Source organism: Gracilinanus agilis, chromosome 2 (genome assembly GCF_016433145.1).
Source record: "Gracilinanus agilis isolate LMUSP501 chromosome 2, AgileGrace, whole genome shotgun sequence".
Classification (NCBI taxonomy): Eukaryota; Metazoa; Chordata; class Mammalia; order Didelphimorphia; family Didelphidae; genus Gracilinanus; species Gracilinanus agilis.
Window position 1 is genome coordinate 712,716,874 of NC_058131.1, and position 16,687 is coordinate 712,733,560.

Below are 16,687 nucleotides of genomic sequence, written 5' to 3' on the forward strand. Positions count from 1 at the left end.
TTTCTGAGCCTCACTTTCCAATTGCAAGATTCTACCTTTTAAACTGTTATTTTCTTGCCAGGTCTCTTCCAATTTCCTCAAAATCTCAGTTTTGAACTCTTCCATAGCTTTTGAGGAGTTTTCCTTATTTGAGGAGGGTCCGGATGCTTGTTTGTTCTCCTCCTCTGTTTGCTCAGTTGTCTGGATTTACTCTGTGTAAAAGTTGTCAAGTGTGAAAGACTTCTTTTTCTTGTTGTTAATCTTTCTCTTCTGAACTTCCTGAGAGTGGGTAGCCATAGTTAGCCCAGCAGCTTCTCAGGGTCTGTCCGCGGTCTTTTGGCTCCTGAGGTCTGAGTTCTGGTTTTTTCCAAGGTCAAGCCCCCTAGTGGACCCCCTTGCTTGATCCTCTGCCAGAGGTTTCTTTACAAGTCTCAGGGTGCTGCTTCTACAGTCGTATACCCGTCTGCACTAGTTCCCCACTCTGGGTTTCAGAGCTTTAGCTGGTGGCTGTGTCTGCCTCCACCCACGCCTCCGCCCGAGCCTGCGCTCTGTGCCGGAGCTCTGAGTCCTGCGTCCATTCTCTGCGCCCTGCTCCCACATTCACGGTTTGTGTGCTTTATTTATCTTTTTGGGGTCCTAAATCTTGCTGCTCTCAGGAACAGGCCCCGGAGCTGCCAATGACTTGATAGGTGCCCCAAACTTGCTCTATTTCTTTTTAGCTGGCTTCGGCGCTATAGGTGGTGTGTATGGAGGGGATGGGGGTAGGGTGGTTTCTCAGCCCGAGATTTAGTGAGAGCTGTTTCACCCCTTTATATCAGGGAAATGCCCCGATTCCACGTACCTTCCATGCTGTGCCCTGTTGTGGGGTTCCTCCGTTCGTCTGGACTTGTTTTTATGTCCCCTTGAGAAGTTTTGTGTGTTTTGGTCAGGAGAGGTTAAGAGCTGCTTCTTACTCTGCCGCAATCTTAACCTGAAACCCAAAAGGCTGTTCTTTTTGTCTTTGATTTCATAATGTCACAACTGCAAGGATTTTAATCCTTGACCTTGGGAAAGTCCTTAAATTCTGTTGTTGCCATCATATAAAGAGCTAGCACTAAATTCTGCTGTGTGAGTGACAGGATTGGTAGCAGGAACTAAGTTCCCAGAGTTCAGGCTATAGTTAATGCTCACTAGCGGGCCGTACACACTCAGTCAGCTGGAGGACTAAACAACAAACTGGCTTGGAGACAATTCCAGATCTATCTCTCTCTCTTCCGATTCTGAAAGTCCTTCACAGCACAGCTTCTATGCCACTTACAATAAGTCATTTTGTAAATATATATTAAGTGTATACAAAGTGCCAGATATTGGGCTGAGTTCTGAGAATACAAGTATCAAAATACAGTCCCTGCCTTCACGGAGCTCACAGTCTAATGAAGGAGACAATAAGCCAACAAATTTGTAGAAACTAGCTAAATATCATACATATTCAGGGTAATTAATACAGGAAAGACACTAAAATTAAGAATAATTTGAAAAGATTTATTGTAAAATAAAGTATTTTGATAAAAAATTAAAAAAATCTACGGAAGCCAGTAGATAGAGGTGAGGAAGGAGAACATTCTAGGCATGGGAGATAATGAGAGAAAAAAAGTCATTTGCTGAAAGATGGAGTGCCTTGTATTTGGAACAAAGTGACAAATGTCAATTTGGGTCAAAGATAATTTTATAGGCATTATGCTATAAGAAGTCTGGAAAGATATGATGAGGCTAAGTTATAAAGGAATTGGAAAGCCAGAAGATTTTCATTGGAGTTTATTGAGGAGGGAGTGACATAGTCAGATTCAAGCTTATGAAAACCATTTTAGCAAGTGAAAGGAAAATAGATGTTGGGAAGAGACTTTTGAGATCCAAAGCCACTAGCAGCCTATTGTAATGGTCCTTCCATGAGGTGATAAAAGTCAGGAGAAAGAAGTGATGTATACATCTTAGAAATGAGAAATTAACAGGTTGTGACAACAACAGAGTATACAGAAGGATGAGAAATGATGAAGAATCAGAGACAACATCCAGTTTGGACTGGAAGAATGATGTTTCTATCTCTAAAACAGGGAAATTAGGAGGGTAGAAGGATTGAGAGAATTTAGTTTTAGACATGTGGATCTTAGGAAATCTCTTGATACCCAGTTTGAGAAGTTTCAGTCAGAGATATGAAATTGGATGTCAGCAGAGAAATAAGAAAAGGAAAATATATTTGAGAATAGAGGTGAAAAGTAAATCCGTGGAAGTTGATGAAATTATAATATAGAGGGAAAAGAGAAGAGAGCCCAGGATTAAACCCTCTTGGACACCAATTGTTAGAAGACCAAGTCTGGATGAGGAGTCAACCAAGGAGATTGAGAAGGCCAGGGAGTCAAGTTAGCAGAAGAACTAGGTAGGAGTGTGGTGTCCTGAAAACATAGTATCAAGGAAAAGAAAGTGATCACCAGTGATAAAAGCTTCAGAAAATTCAACGAGTGAAGATTATGAAAAAGCCATTGGATTTAAAAATGTAGAAATAATCAATAACTTTTCAGAGAATGTTTTGGTGGAATGATGAGGTTGAAAGTCAGATGGTAAGGGGTTAATTAGTGAGTGAGCAGAGAGGAAGTTAAAGCAGTTTCTATTATAGATGGTCTTTTCAAGAAGCTTAGACACATGGAGCACACAAAATATGGGATATTAACATGGATACAAGGATTAAGTGAGGAGCTTTTGATGATGAAGAGACATAAGTATATTTGTAGGAAGTAGAGAAAGATATAGTAGACAAGAAGAAATTGAAGATAATGATAGAATGGGAAAGAGTTATTAGGTGGTTGCTCAATGAATTCTGGGTCTGGAATCAGGATGACATGGATTTAAATTGATCTTACACAGACACTAGCTTTGTGAAGGTGACAAAGTCATATAACCTTTGCCTACTTCAGTTTCCTCATCTGTAAAATAATGATGATAATAAAATCTACATCCAATGCTTATTGTTAGTATCAAATTAGATATTTGTACAGCCCTTAGCACCGAGGAGGTACTCTATAGATTTTTTCCTTCTTCCTTTTCTAATTTCTCCCATCATTCTTTTATGCCTTTTTTCCTCTAATATTCCACCAAAATAAATAATTAAATGAATTTGGTGTTACCTTGTGTATATTAAAAACTGCAGTAAGCCCTTAAAAACTATATTTTGTATTTCCTTTTGCAGATATCAGAGACCCATATTAGAATGTAAACTCTTTGAGGGTAGAGATTGTTAAGTCATTGGTTCCCTGTGCTTTGCCCACAGTATACACTGAATCAAAGTCTATTATATCTAGAACAGAATTGAATTAATTAACCTTTTTGTTGTTGTTGTTTTAGTTAAATGATGTAAATCACTTCTTATCATGGACAACATTCTCTTTCTTTACACTGTTCCTTTACATATACTGTTCTCTAGGTTTGGAATTTCCTTCTTCCTTACTTCCACAGTGTGGAATCATTAGACTCTTTCATGAGTAAACTAAAGTGCTACCACCTATGTAAGACTTCTACTGATGTCTTTAATTATTAGTCCCCTCCTCCAGTTCTCACCAACATAATTTTATATTCACTTTGGATATGCTTTGCAGTCACTGATCTATGTACTTGTAGCCACCCTCTATCAGAGAAACTGCTAGAGGGCAAAGAGACTTCCTCTATTCTGTATTATTATAGTCAAAAAATGGTGCCTGGAAAAATAAACACTGAGTCCTCAGAATTGAGGACTGATTTCTTTTTCCCTATGACCACATCTACCTTAAGCAATAAAATTGGATTTAACTCTTTGGTTCTGTTATCTCCAGCTAAAATGCCAGCTAAGAATTGCAATGTCTAAAGATCTTAAAGGAGAGCAAATTGTGAAGGGAAGAAAGAGTATCTATGAAGTTATCAAAACCTGATCATTAGTTGTAACCATGGAAATCTAGCAATTATTGACTATCAAGTAAAATAAAATACAGATTCATTTTCAAAGACAGCCAAAGACCAAAGAATCAAAAGTAATCTCAAATAAAAAAGAATGTGCATTTTGAAATGTATTCATGGCCAGAAAGTATCAAGGCTTACTGAATTATTGATGATGGAAATTAACATTTGCTGCCTCATGTGTATCACTGTTCTGAAATCTGAAAAGTCTGACAATTGTGGTATTGAGAAAATTTAATTTTTTTGTGGGTGGTGTTGTTTTTATCTGCCATGAATTCTAAGGCTATATGAATCATAAAATTCCAGAAAGGATTTTGAAAATCAATAGTTCAATAAAATATGATTTCCTTGAGAACAAGGAGGATGTTGCTTTTACTTTATATGTCTTGGGCTTGGCAGAGTGTCTGACACATAATAGGTTATAAGATCATTGAATCATAGGTTTAAAGCAAAGAGGGACCTTAGAGTATACTGAGTTCTACCTATTTGTTTTACAGATAAAGAAATTGAAGCATATTTCAGTTAATCCACATGGCCAGGTTTGGCAGATATAGGTGATACCTGAAACAAAACTTTCCAAGTCTTCCTCACTTCATGTTCAATGCAGGAAACCACTTAGTTGCCTCCAATGAAAAACTAGTTAATGAAAGCATTGGTAATCTATTCCCATGCTACTAGACTGGATTGAGTCTAATTAAAATTCTGTTATTAATATAGTGAAGGAAATTTCATACTCACCTTTTGTTTGTTTCCATGAATGGAAAAGTGAACATGAAATCTACTTATGAAAGTCAATATAGAAAGTTAATTTGTCTTCAGGGCACAAAATCAAGCAGGAAATCATTACTATTTGTCTCTGTTTTTACCTATGTTTGTTAAGATATGGGTCATATCTCCACAATAACTAACTAATATTTTATCAGAAAATATTAAGAGGACCTAAAGCCAGATGAGATTTTGGGACAGATAATTTACTTCATCCTTTTTAATGGTGAAGAAATTATGATTCAGTTAGGAAATGGAATCAAAATTGTGATATAGTAAGAAGTAAAGTCAAGATTTGAACATGGTCTTTTGACTTTAAATTCAAAATTCTTTACAATGAACCTTAAAAGTTCTTCTTTAGATAAGATAAATGTAAAACTCAGTCTCTGATTCAGTATGTATATTTTAGTCATTTCATTTGAATAATTCCAAATTGCTTTCCAAAATGATTATGCCTTGTGAAATCTCCATTAACAGTAGATTTGGTATGTCTATCATTCTATAGCTGGACACCTAGGTGAAGCAATGAATATAGTACTGGTTCTGTAGTCAGGAAGTCTGGTCCTCATCTAGAAAATGGGCTAGAGAAGGAAATGTCAATTCACTTCAATATCTTCACAAAGAAAACACAAATAGAGTCAGAAAAAATTAGACATAATTGAAAGTAATGACAATAACAAAACCAAATTCATTTTAAAAGCTTTCCAACAATAATACTGACATTTTTCAATTTTATCTGTTTTCAGAGTGTGAAGTGAAATTACAGAGTCATTTTGGTTTGCATATTTCTTATTTAATGATTTAAAGAACTCTTTCACATCATTGTGAATAATTTACAATTCTTTTGCACATATATTTTGACATTGTTTTAAAAATTGGAAATGGGAAATATATATATGTCTGAGTTTGTGTCTATGTATGTATATAAAATATTGGATAAAAAACCATTATGAGAGAAAATGAGTTACAATTTTTCCATTCAACCACTTCCTTTTTCATCATAGGTATATTGATTTTGTCTGTGCAGAAAGTTTGCAGTTTGGGGTAATCAAAGTCATCTATGTTTCTTAATAAATTGCCCCTATGTCTAATTTCATTAAAGATACTTCTGCCTTTAGTTTGGAAAGGCAGATGACCTTCTTTGCCTTTAAAAAAGCCAGTATGATCTTTAATATTAAGGTTAGTCATACATTAAAATTCATACTTGAATTATACATTTAGAATATAAAGTGGCATAAGGTATTGGTTTATATCTATTTTCTGGCAGAATTTTTGGATCAAAAATAGTTTTATCCCTTCATAACTCTTTTTATGAAATGAAACTTTGGGATTCTGATTTCTATTGTTTCTAATTCTCTCTTGTCTAGCCTGTTCCTTTGATTTATTTTACCAATACCTTATGTAATTGGTTTTATTACAAATGCAGATTTGTAATATAGTTTAAGGTCTATAAGTACTATTTTCCCAAAATCATTACTTCTTTTCATCATTTTCCTTGATATTTTCAATATTTTGTGCTTTTGAAATGATTTAAAAATTATTTTATCAATTTATATTTCTTTAAGGAGAACTTGGCAATTGAATCTGTTTAAGTCCCTTCATTTCCTTCAATAGATTAATCCCCAGATATGTTACAAGTCTCATAGTTAATTTGAATTGTATTTTTCCATTTTAGTTTTGCTTATGTTTTATTATTATAATATAGAAATGTTCTTAATTTTCAGGAGTTTATTTTATAGGTTGCAATTTTTCTGAGGCTAATACTTTCTCACATATATCTTCGCTGATCCCCTAGGATTATCCAAGTGTACCATTAGATCATCACAGAATAGACATAGTTTTATGTCTATTCTCCCTTTATTACTTTAATTCTTTTGGCCTATTTATACTTCTAGTATTTACAAAATTATATCACATGCTTGGACATTCTTCCTTTATTCTCATATTTGTGAATGTTCAAAGTATATCTCCCTTACATATAATGCTTCATTTTGATTTTAGATGATGCTTTTTATAATATTAAAATGAGTAGATAAATGGTTTAGTGGATAGAATACAGGGCCTGGAGTCAGGAAGATCTGTCTTCCTGAGTTCAAATATGTCCAGAGATATTTAGTTGGTGCATGACCCTGGGAAGGTCATTTAATACTCTTTGCCTTAGTTTCCTCATATATAAAGTGATCTGTAGAAGGAATTGTCAAACTACTCCAATATGCTTGAGTAAAACAAAACAAAACAAAATACATAAACAAATGTGGGTCATGAAGAGTTGGATACAGCTGAAAACAACTGAACATATGATATTTAAAAATCCTCCTGGCTAAAATGTATATATTTCTCATCATAATAGAATGCTAAATCTAAAAAAAGGGATTTTTGTTCTTTATTGAGATGATATAGTTCTGGATCATTAATTTTTTTATATGATGAATTATGCTGTTTATTTTCCCAATGCTGAATCATACTTACAACTCTGGTACATATTCAATTTGGTCACAATGAATGATTTTTTGGAAAAATAAGGGGTAGCATGTTTGATAAGATGGTATTTGCATCATAAAGGAATTCTAGTAGGATACATTCTTTTGCAATTTTTAAAAATAATTTTTGAATAATAAAAACTAATTGGCCTTTAAAAGTTGGATAGATAAAAATATCAATAAGCACATGAAAAAGTGTTCTAAATCCCTCCTGATTAGATAAACGCAAATTAAAATAGCTCTGAGATACCACCTCACATCTAGCAGACTGACCAATATGACAGCAAAGGAAAGAGATAAATGTTGGAGGGGATGTGATGAAATTGGCACACTAACACACTGATGGTGGAGTTGTGAATTGGTCCAACCATTTTAGAGGGCATTTTGGAATTATGAGCTAAGGGCTTTAAAAGATTGCCTATGTTCCCCAAAGAAATAATAAGGAAAATATGTGTACAAAAATATTTATAGCCATGCTCTTTGTGGTGGCAAAATTTGGAAAATGAGGATGTGTCCATAGACCGGGGAATGACTGAACAAATTATGGTATCTGATGGTGATAGAATACTATTGATACTATTGTGCTGAAAGGAATGATGAACTGGAATTTCTATATGACATGGAAAGACCTCCAAGAATTGATGTAGAGTGAAAGAAGCAGAACCAGGAGAACATTGTGCACAGAAACTGAGACCCTGTGGCCCAATCGAATGTAACAAACTTTTCTACTAGCAGCAATGCAATGATCCATGACTATCCTGAGGAACTTAAGAGAAAGAACCCTATCCAAATCTAGCAAAAGAACTGTGGGAACAGAAATGCAGAAGAACAACATATAATCAATTAGGAGGTTCGTTGGGGATATAGTTAGCCTTTTGATGTTAAAATATAACTCTATTACAAATATGAATAACATGGATATAGGTTTTGAACAATGATATATATGTAACCCAATGGAATTGCTTATCATCTCCAGGAGGGGAGAAGGGAGACAGGTGGGAAAAATATGACATGTAACCATGGAAAAATATTCTAAATAAATGAAAAATTAAATTAAAAAAATAAAAGTTGGATAGAATTCCCCTGCCTATCAATTAGGAATAGGAGCATTTATCTTTAGTCATTTCTATATATTTTTAAATCTAGTTTATTGTCTCAGATTGAATAATTTTATTGATTTTATATTAGTCATTTAATAGTTTGTGTTTTGCAGTTTTAAAAGTATTTTTCTGTTTTGTATTCTCAGTTTTATTAGCATAAATCTATGTGTTCTGACTTTTCTTTTTACTTTTAGTTTTGTTGTGATTTTACTTTATTCATTTTCTATGTTATTGATTTGATCTGTCTTCTTTAATTAGATTAATTAAGGGTTTATCAATTTTTTAATTTTTTTGAAGAACTTTATTTTAGTTTTATTGATACTTTCTATGGGATCTTTTTGTTTCCAAATAATTTTTTTGTTATTCAGTCATTTTTCAGTAATGTCATACACTTCATTACACAATTTTTTGGGATTTCTTGGCAAAAATGATGTAATGATTGACCATTTCCTTCTGTAGCACATTTTACAGATGTGGAATTAAGGCTAACAGGGTTATGTGACTTACCCAGAGTAATGCAGCTAATAAGTTTCTGGGGTCAGATTTGAATTAAGATCTTCCTGATTCTAAGCCTAGTACCCTATTCACTAGATATTTAGTTCCCTCTTCCAAATTATCTATTTCCCATTTAAATTTTAATTTCTTCTTTTTTGATTATGTTTTTATATTCACTAAATCTATCATTTGTATTTTCTTAAATTATATCTATTAGAAAGTGATTTTCCCCTGAGAACTGATTTAGTTGCATCTCAGAAATCTTTGTATGTTGTTTCATTGTTATTATTTTCTTTCACATGGTCATTAATTGTTTCTATGATTTGTCCTTTCACCCACTCATTATTTAGGATTTCATTGTTGTCTCCATTTCTCTGTGTGTGTGTGTGTGTGTGTGTGTGTGTGTGTGTGTGTGTGTGTCTGTGTTGTCCCTTAACCAATTACTCTTTTTATTACATTACAGTCAGTAAAGAGTTTATTAAAATGTATCCTTTTAAAAAAATTTTGCAACGCATCTCTTTCTCATTAAATGGCACGTGATAACTCCCACATGGTGCTGAGAAATATGTATATTCTTTTGCAGTTCCATTAGAATAAACAATAAATTTTTTAACACTAGTGCCTCCAGAATTTCATTCAGTTTCATTTTTTCTTTTATCTTTGTGCTATACTTATCCAGAACTTCAAGAAGGATATTTATGTCTTCTGTAAACATTTTTGCATTATCCCACATCATATTATTCTGATCATAGTTCCTTCATGAATTTTGAAGTTGGGATATTAAGAAAATTTTAGTTTGTTTCAGATATTTATGGAGTGTTTTTGGTTCTTTACACCATATTGTAATTTCCTTAATTATCCCTTTTTATTTTTTGAATTATTGTTTTCATTTGATCAGATAGTATTTTTGAAACTCCTTTTTGGAATTAATTTGATACATAGCCTTTTGACATTCCTTGAATTTTATTTTGTATATGTCTTTTTTTTTAAATGTGTTCCTTATAATCAGTTTCAAATTCCTCATCTGAAAAATGAGGACTATAGGATGCCATGTATTGTATTGGAAAGAACATTAGATTTGGACTTGGGATACCTGAGTTCAAACCTTGGTTCTGAGCGTGACTACCTGTATGTCTTTAAGTAGATGATTTAAATATTAAGGAACCACCCATACACTTCTAGTCAATTCACATTCTATGATCTTATAACAACAACGTATTATATAACATTTATCACAGAGTTGTTTAAAAAACACCTTGGACAAGGGCTGTGAACAATTTTCAAACCTTAAATGACATTATAAATATGAGTTCACTGTCCTAGTTTATTAATGAGGACAAAGAGGATGAAAGGCTAACTATCTTGTTCTAATTTTTTTAATTAGATTTTATTTTTGTTACATCTTAAGTTCCAAGATTTCTCCCTTCCTCCCCACCCCATAGTAGAAGTCAGAATTTCAAACACACACACACACACACACACACACACACACACACACACACACAAGACCATCTATGCATACTTCTATTTATTAGTTCTTTTGGGAGTGGATAGCATTTTCCTTCATTGGTTCCTGATAATTAATTTATATATTCAGAATAATTTATTAATTTACAGTTATTATTTTGACAGTTTTGCTATTCAGAGTATGTAAGGTTCTTTCAGAACTGCTCACTTCATTGTGAATTATTTCATACAAATTTTTTTTTCCATTTCTAAAATCATTTCCATTACTAAAATCAATCTACCCACCATTCCTTACAACACAGTAATTTTCCATCATATTCATATACCACAACTTTTTCAGCCATTCTCTAATTGATGAGCATCCCCTTGAATCTCAGTTCTTTGATCCAACAAAAAAGGCTGCTATAAATATTTTAGAACATATAAGTTCTTTTCATTTTCCTCTGATCACCTTTGATAACAGACCTAATAGTGGTATTACTAGATCAAAGAGTATACAGTTTTACAACTATTTTGATATAATTCTGACTTACTTTCCAAAATGGTTGGATCAGTTAGTTCATAGTTCCAACAAGAGTGTATTAGTGTCCTAATTTTTCTTCATCTATTCCAAATTTTGCATTTTAAAAACCTTCTAGGTTTTTAGCCAGTCTGATAGGTGTGAGATATCTCAAAATGGTTTTAATTTGTATTTTTCTGATAAATAATTATTTAGAACATTTTCCATATGATTATATACAGCTTTGTGTTTTTTCATCCTATGATTACCTTTTCATATATTTCAAACATTTGTTAACTGAGGAATGACTCATATTCTTTTATATAGATATGCACACACACAAACATATATATTTGAGATATGAGAATTTTATCTGAGTAAATGTCTATAATATCTATTTCCCTATTTTTGTTTTCTTTCTAATCTTGTCTACATTGGTTACATTGTAAAAATCCTTTTAAATTTAATCTAATAAAAATTTTACCTACATCTCACAATGATTTCTCTCTCTTATTTATTCATATGTTCTTCTCCTATCAATAAGTATGATCAGTTGTATGTTCCAAGTAATTGTAACTGTCTTATAATATTGTGTCATTATGATTAGGTTATGTTTCCATTTTCACTTTATCTTGGTAAATGCTATAGGATATTTGTCTATTTTCTACCATACTGCTTTCTTGTTTTAACAACATTTTTTTTACCAATGAGTGAATTCTTATCCTAAAAGCTTAAATCTCCTTATTTGGCAAAAACAAGGTTTTGACAATCATTTGCTATTGTGCATTGTATGCCTAATCTCTTCCACTGATTTTTATTTCTATTTCTTAGGCAGTTCCAGAAAATTTTAATAATTAAAACCTCATAATACAGTTTAACACCTAGTACTACTAGACTTCCTTCTTTAACTTTTTAAATTGACTTTGTATTCTTGACTTTTTTTAATGAATCTTATTTTTTCTAGCTCAATAAAATATTTTAGTGATTTAATTGAGGTGTCATTGAATCAGTTGATGTATTTATATGGAATTGTAATGCTATTATATGTGTTTTGCCCACTCATGAATCATTAATGCTTCTCCAATTATTTAAATCTAACTTTCTATGAAAAAATATTCAGTAATTATTTTCATGTTGTTTCTGGGCTTGTCTTGGGGGGTATTTTTGTGGTTCAATAATTTCTCAGTCATGTATGCCTCTTTTTGATCCCATTTTGGGTTTTATTGGCAAAGATACTGGAGTCATTTGCCATTTTCCTCTCCAGTTCATTTTGCTGACAGGGAAATTGAATAGAACAGAGTTAAGTGACTTTTCCAAGGTCTCACAGCAAATAAGGATCTGAAAACAGAATTGAACTAGTTAGTTTTTAACTTCCTTAAGAACTGAAGCTATCTTTTATCTCTGGCAATTACTATGCTGATTGGCATATAGTAGGTACTTAATAAATGCTTATTGTATCCTATTACACATCAATAAACTACAATCCTTTAAAATATGTTTATTTCATTAAGTATTTCCCAATAATATGTAACATGTTATCATTCATTTAAAAACATTTTGACTTCCAAATTACTTCCTTCTCTTCTGTCCCACCCCCTTCTTGAGAAATCAAGCAATTGTATGTCTATTTTACTTGTGAGGTCATTAAGCAAAAAAACAAAAACAATTCCATATTAGTTATGTCAAAAAAGAAAATACAAAGAAAAAAAGCAATAAAAATAAAGTTAAAAAGTATACTTCAATCTACTTTCAAAGTTCATCAGTCCCCCCACCCCCATAGGTAGATAGCATTTCTGATCATAGATCCTTTGGTATCGCCTTTGATCACTAGTTTGATCAGAATTGCTATGTATTTCACAGTTGATCATCTCAGTAGTGTTGCTATTCTTGGGTACAATGATGTGCTTCTGCTTACATGATCATATAAGTCAGTGATGGTGAATCTATAGCACAGGTACCAAAGATGGCATGCAGAGCACTCTTTGTGGGCACTTGGCTGCCCTCTCCACCCCTAGTTTGTTACTAGAAAGGCTGAGAAATTCTGGCCGAGCTGCTCCCCTCCCCCTCTCCATCACCCCAATGACATTTTTTTCACATCACCCACCCCTCTGTCCAATAGTCCAATGGGAGTACATGGGGTAAGGTTGGCAGCTCACAGGTGTCTGTGAAGTCTGGAAGAGAGCAGAGCACTCAGGCCACTCCCCTCTTCCTCTCTACACTCCTTGAGGATATTCCTCACTTCACCACCCCTCATTTAGAACCCCAATGGGGAAACTTTCTCCTTCCCTTCTGTGGGATAAAGGGGGGCAGGGCACACCTAGCAATTGGTGGTAGGGAAGGGTATGACACTTAGTCTTAGGGGTGAGGTGGAAGCGGGGGCCCAGCACTCCATCTCTAAAAGATTCGTCATCAAAGAATAAGTCTTCCCAGGTTTTTTGCAAACATTTGGGTGAACATTTCTTTTAGTTCAAGAATATTCCAACACAATTATGTACTACAACTTGTTCAGCTATTCTTCAGTTGATGGACATCCACCCAAATTCTAATTCTTTAGCACCATAAAAATAAATATTACAAATACTCTTCAAATAGATTATTTTCCCTTTTACTTGATCTCTTTGGGATTCAGATTTAAAAGTATATTTCTATCTCAAAGTGTATGCAGAGTTTTAGAGACCTTTGGACACAGTTCTACATCATTCTCTACAATGTTTGGTGTGGTTCAAAACTCCACAAACACTGCATTGGTGTGCATTTTTCCACATCCTATGTATCATTTACCATTTTCCTTTTCCATCACATTAGGCAATTTGATTGGAGTTGTTTGAATTTGTTTTTCTCTAATCAGTAGTGATTTACTACATTTTTGTGTAACTATTGAAAGCTTTGATTTCTTTCACCATTTATCAACTGGGAAATGGTTTTATTGAACTCCTCTGATTCCACTTGCTGTGGTCTCTCCCTTAATTGTACCAGGAAAAATCAATATTTTCTGGGATAAGGGGAGGTTGCAGGCTGCACAAAAATTTTATAGGTATTCAGAGATTCATAAATAAAGCATCTTCTATCATCTTCTATCATATATATTTATTATTTTATTTAAATATTTGTGTGTGTGAGTATGTATGTGTGTGTTTAGTTGCTATTTCAGTGAATACAATTTCACTTAATAGTGGTACCAAATTCAGAATAGTTTCTTTCTTTCTTGTTAAAACTATTCAGTGGATTTCAATGGCATAACTAGTCTCATAAAGAAAACTACATTTTTTTAATGTTAAAGGTCTTATTGCATTCATTTACTTTGTCAAATTCCTCTTTAAAAGAGCTGGACTTCAAAATTAAATGTAAAAAGTAAGCTCCTTGAAGGCAGTTGCTCGTTTTCATTTTGTAATTTTATCTCTACCATCAAGTACAGTTCCATGAACAATCAATATTAATTTTATATGATTAACAAATCCTTTTGAATTAGTGAATAAGAGGATGTATTTCTCTGAGGAAAGGGAGAGTATGAATCCTTTTTCCTCTGTCCTCATTTGTACCAAACAATTCTGCTCCAAATATCTATTTATGTGAGACTATATAAATTTTGGAGAGTTAAAGTAAAATCATATAGATGTTTTGTTTTTTTTTTCCCATTGAGGGTTAGGGACCAGGAAAATAAGTATACACATCCATTTCCTAGGAAGATTTAAGAGGCATTTCTTCTTAATATTTTTGCCTGCACTTAACTATGGTTCTAAAAGGTATAGGTATTCAAAGCACTTTCAAAGAGAGTGTTTAATATATATATATATTTTAAGTAATCAGCATGGAGGGCTTTTGATCAGTAAGGACAAATGAGATTGCCTATAAGATAAAGCATTAGCTTTCAGTAATTGTTTTTGTCATGTCAAAAGAGAATATATATCATCTAATGAATAATAAATATACTTTAAATAAGCAAGCAAGACCCATAATAAGTTATGAATTCAAAATAATATTCAAAAGTGCTTTTTGATAGGTAAAAACCACTTACATGCAGAGAGGTAGGGGAACAAGACTATTCCCAATGCAATTTTTAAAAGCATCTGATTTTTGTGTGCATGTAAATATGCATACTTTGGATACAATAGCTAAGTACACAAATGCCAGATGTTCCGTGTACACTGAATTCAATTAATAAAATGGAAGTTCATTTGGAAAAAAAGGTTACAGTTTGTTAAACATAGGACTTACAATTCTTATTAGAAAGAAATTGTATGGCTGTATTTCAAACCCAGATTCATTTCCATTGTACAATAGAGTAGGCAACAAAAAAATCTCCCATCCCCATCTTACTCATTCTTCAAAATTCTGAGAAAGTAATGCACCTAGGAATGGAACAACAGCTGAGAGAAAATTGAGAGGAGAGTCCCTTCTAAATAAAAAAAAAGTGGGCAATGACTGATTTAGAATAGAGATTCAATTTAATATGCAATTATCATTATCCATATGTCTTGAGAAAAGGATTTTTGGATCTAGTTTCTGGATCTTGAGTCGAAGAGACAGAAGCATAAAATCTTGACTTAGAAATATATAAAATGGAAGAAACAAAGGATTTTTCAGAGTCCATGTGTTCAAATGCTACCTCTGTCACTCTATCTGTGATCATGGATATGCCATTTATCTGCAAGGATAAATTTAAGTTCTATGACTTTTGATTATCTAGATGTGCTATGCTGAAGATCTGAAAGAAGGAAGAAACCAAAAGTATGCTATAGCAGGAGACTTACATTTTGTAACAGCTGTTATGATTAATTAGATGATCCTGACTTGATGGGGATTAAATGACTGACAAACCACAAATATTTTCTTCAAAATGAGATCAAATCATAGGGAAAGGCAATATGTGTAGATCCTTATATTTGTCTTATCAAGTCAGTAAATTTGGCTTACTCAAATGTCAAGGGGTAGCTTTGCTAGCAAAGTCAAATTTATTCTCTTCTGAGGGGAATCCAAGTGACTGGCTAGGATGGTGAGTTCTGAGAAAGTTAAGATCCTATTGAAGGTAAAATCCTCTAGAGAGAGGAAAATTATACTTAGTATTTTTAGGCCAATACAAATTATTTTTGTATTTTCTCAATTTTCAATGGAATAGAATGAAAGCTATTGTTTACCAGATGTATACAGCTTTATTATGAATGCCTTTACCCAATCTGGAGATCACTTAAATCCAACTTCTTGTGACCTAAAGATTTCTAAACACTAAGATGTTCTAGATAATGTTCTTAATATGTGTGTAATGAGCTTAAGAGAAAGTGATTTGGGGACATTTGTATTATTTGCAACAAATGAACCTTGGCATTTTTAGTCTCTTATTTTTAACTCATATAATTTATTTCTGTAAATTCTTTCATCTATCTTTACCTTAATCACAAACTTTTCCACCTAGCAATGTCTATCAATCCTCTATTGTCTATGAAATCTTTGATCACCTTATCTAAGGGGGACATTTCACTCTTTTAATCCCCCATAGCACTTCAATGAAAGATTTAAGAACTATATCACTGAGCAAATATCTTAAACACTGTAACCCCATGCTTTCCTAATCTGTAAAGTGGGGGAAATGATCCCAATAGTCTTACCCTCTTAGAGATGTAATAAACTCAGTGATGTAATGAATTTAAAGTTTTTGATAAATTTAAAATAAAAAAGATAATTATTTGCTTATAGCCCATGCATGTAATATCATATTCTGTTTGGGTTATATTTACTCATAAAAATATACATTTTTATCCATAGAGACAGATGACTGAGGTCATTATAGGCACAATTACTATAAACATTAAATTCGTGCATCTATTGATATGTATATTTTGCATGTCAAACAATTAAAATTGTGAATTCTCAAAAGAGTGAGAAAAATATCTCATTTCACAATCTTTCTTCTTTCTTCTTCTTCTTCTTCTTCTTCTTCTTCTTCT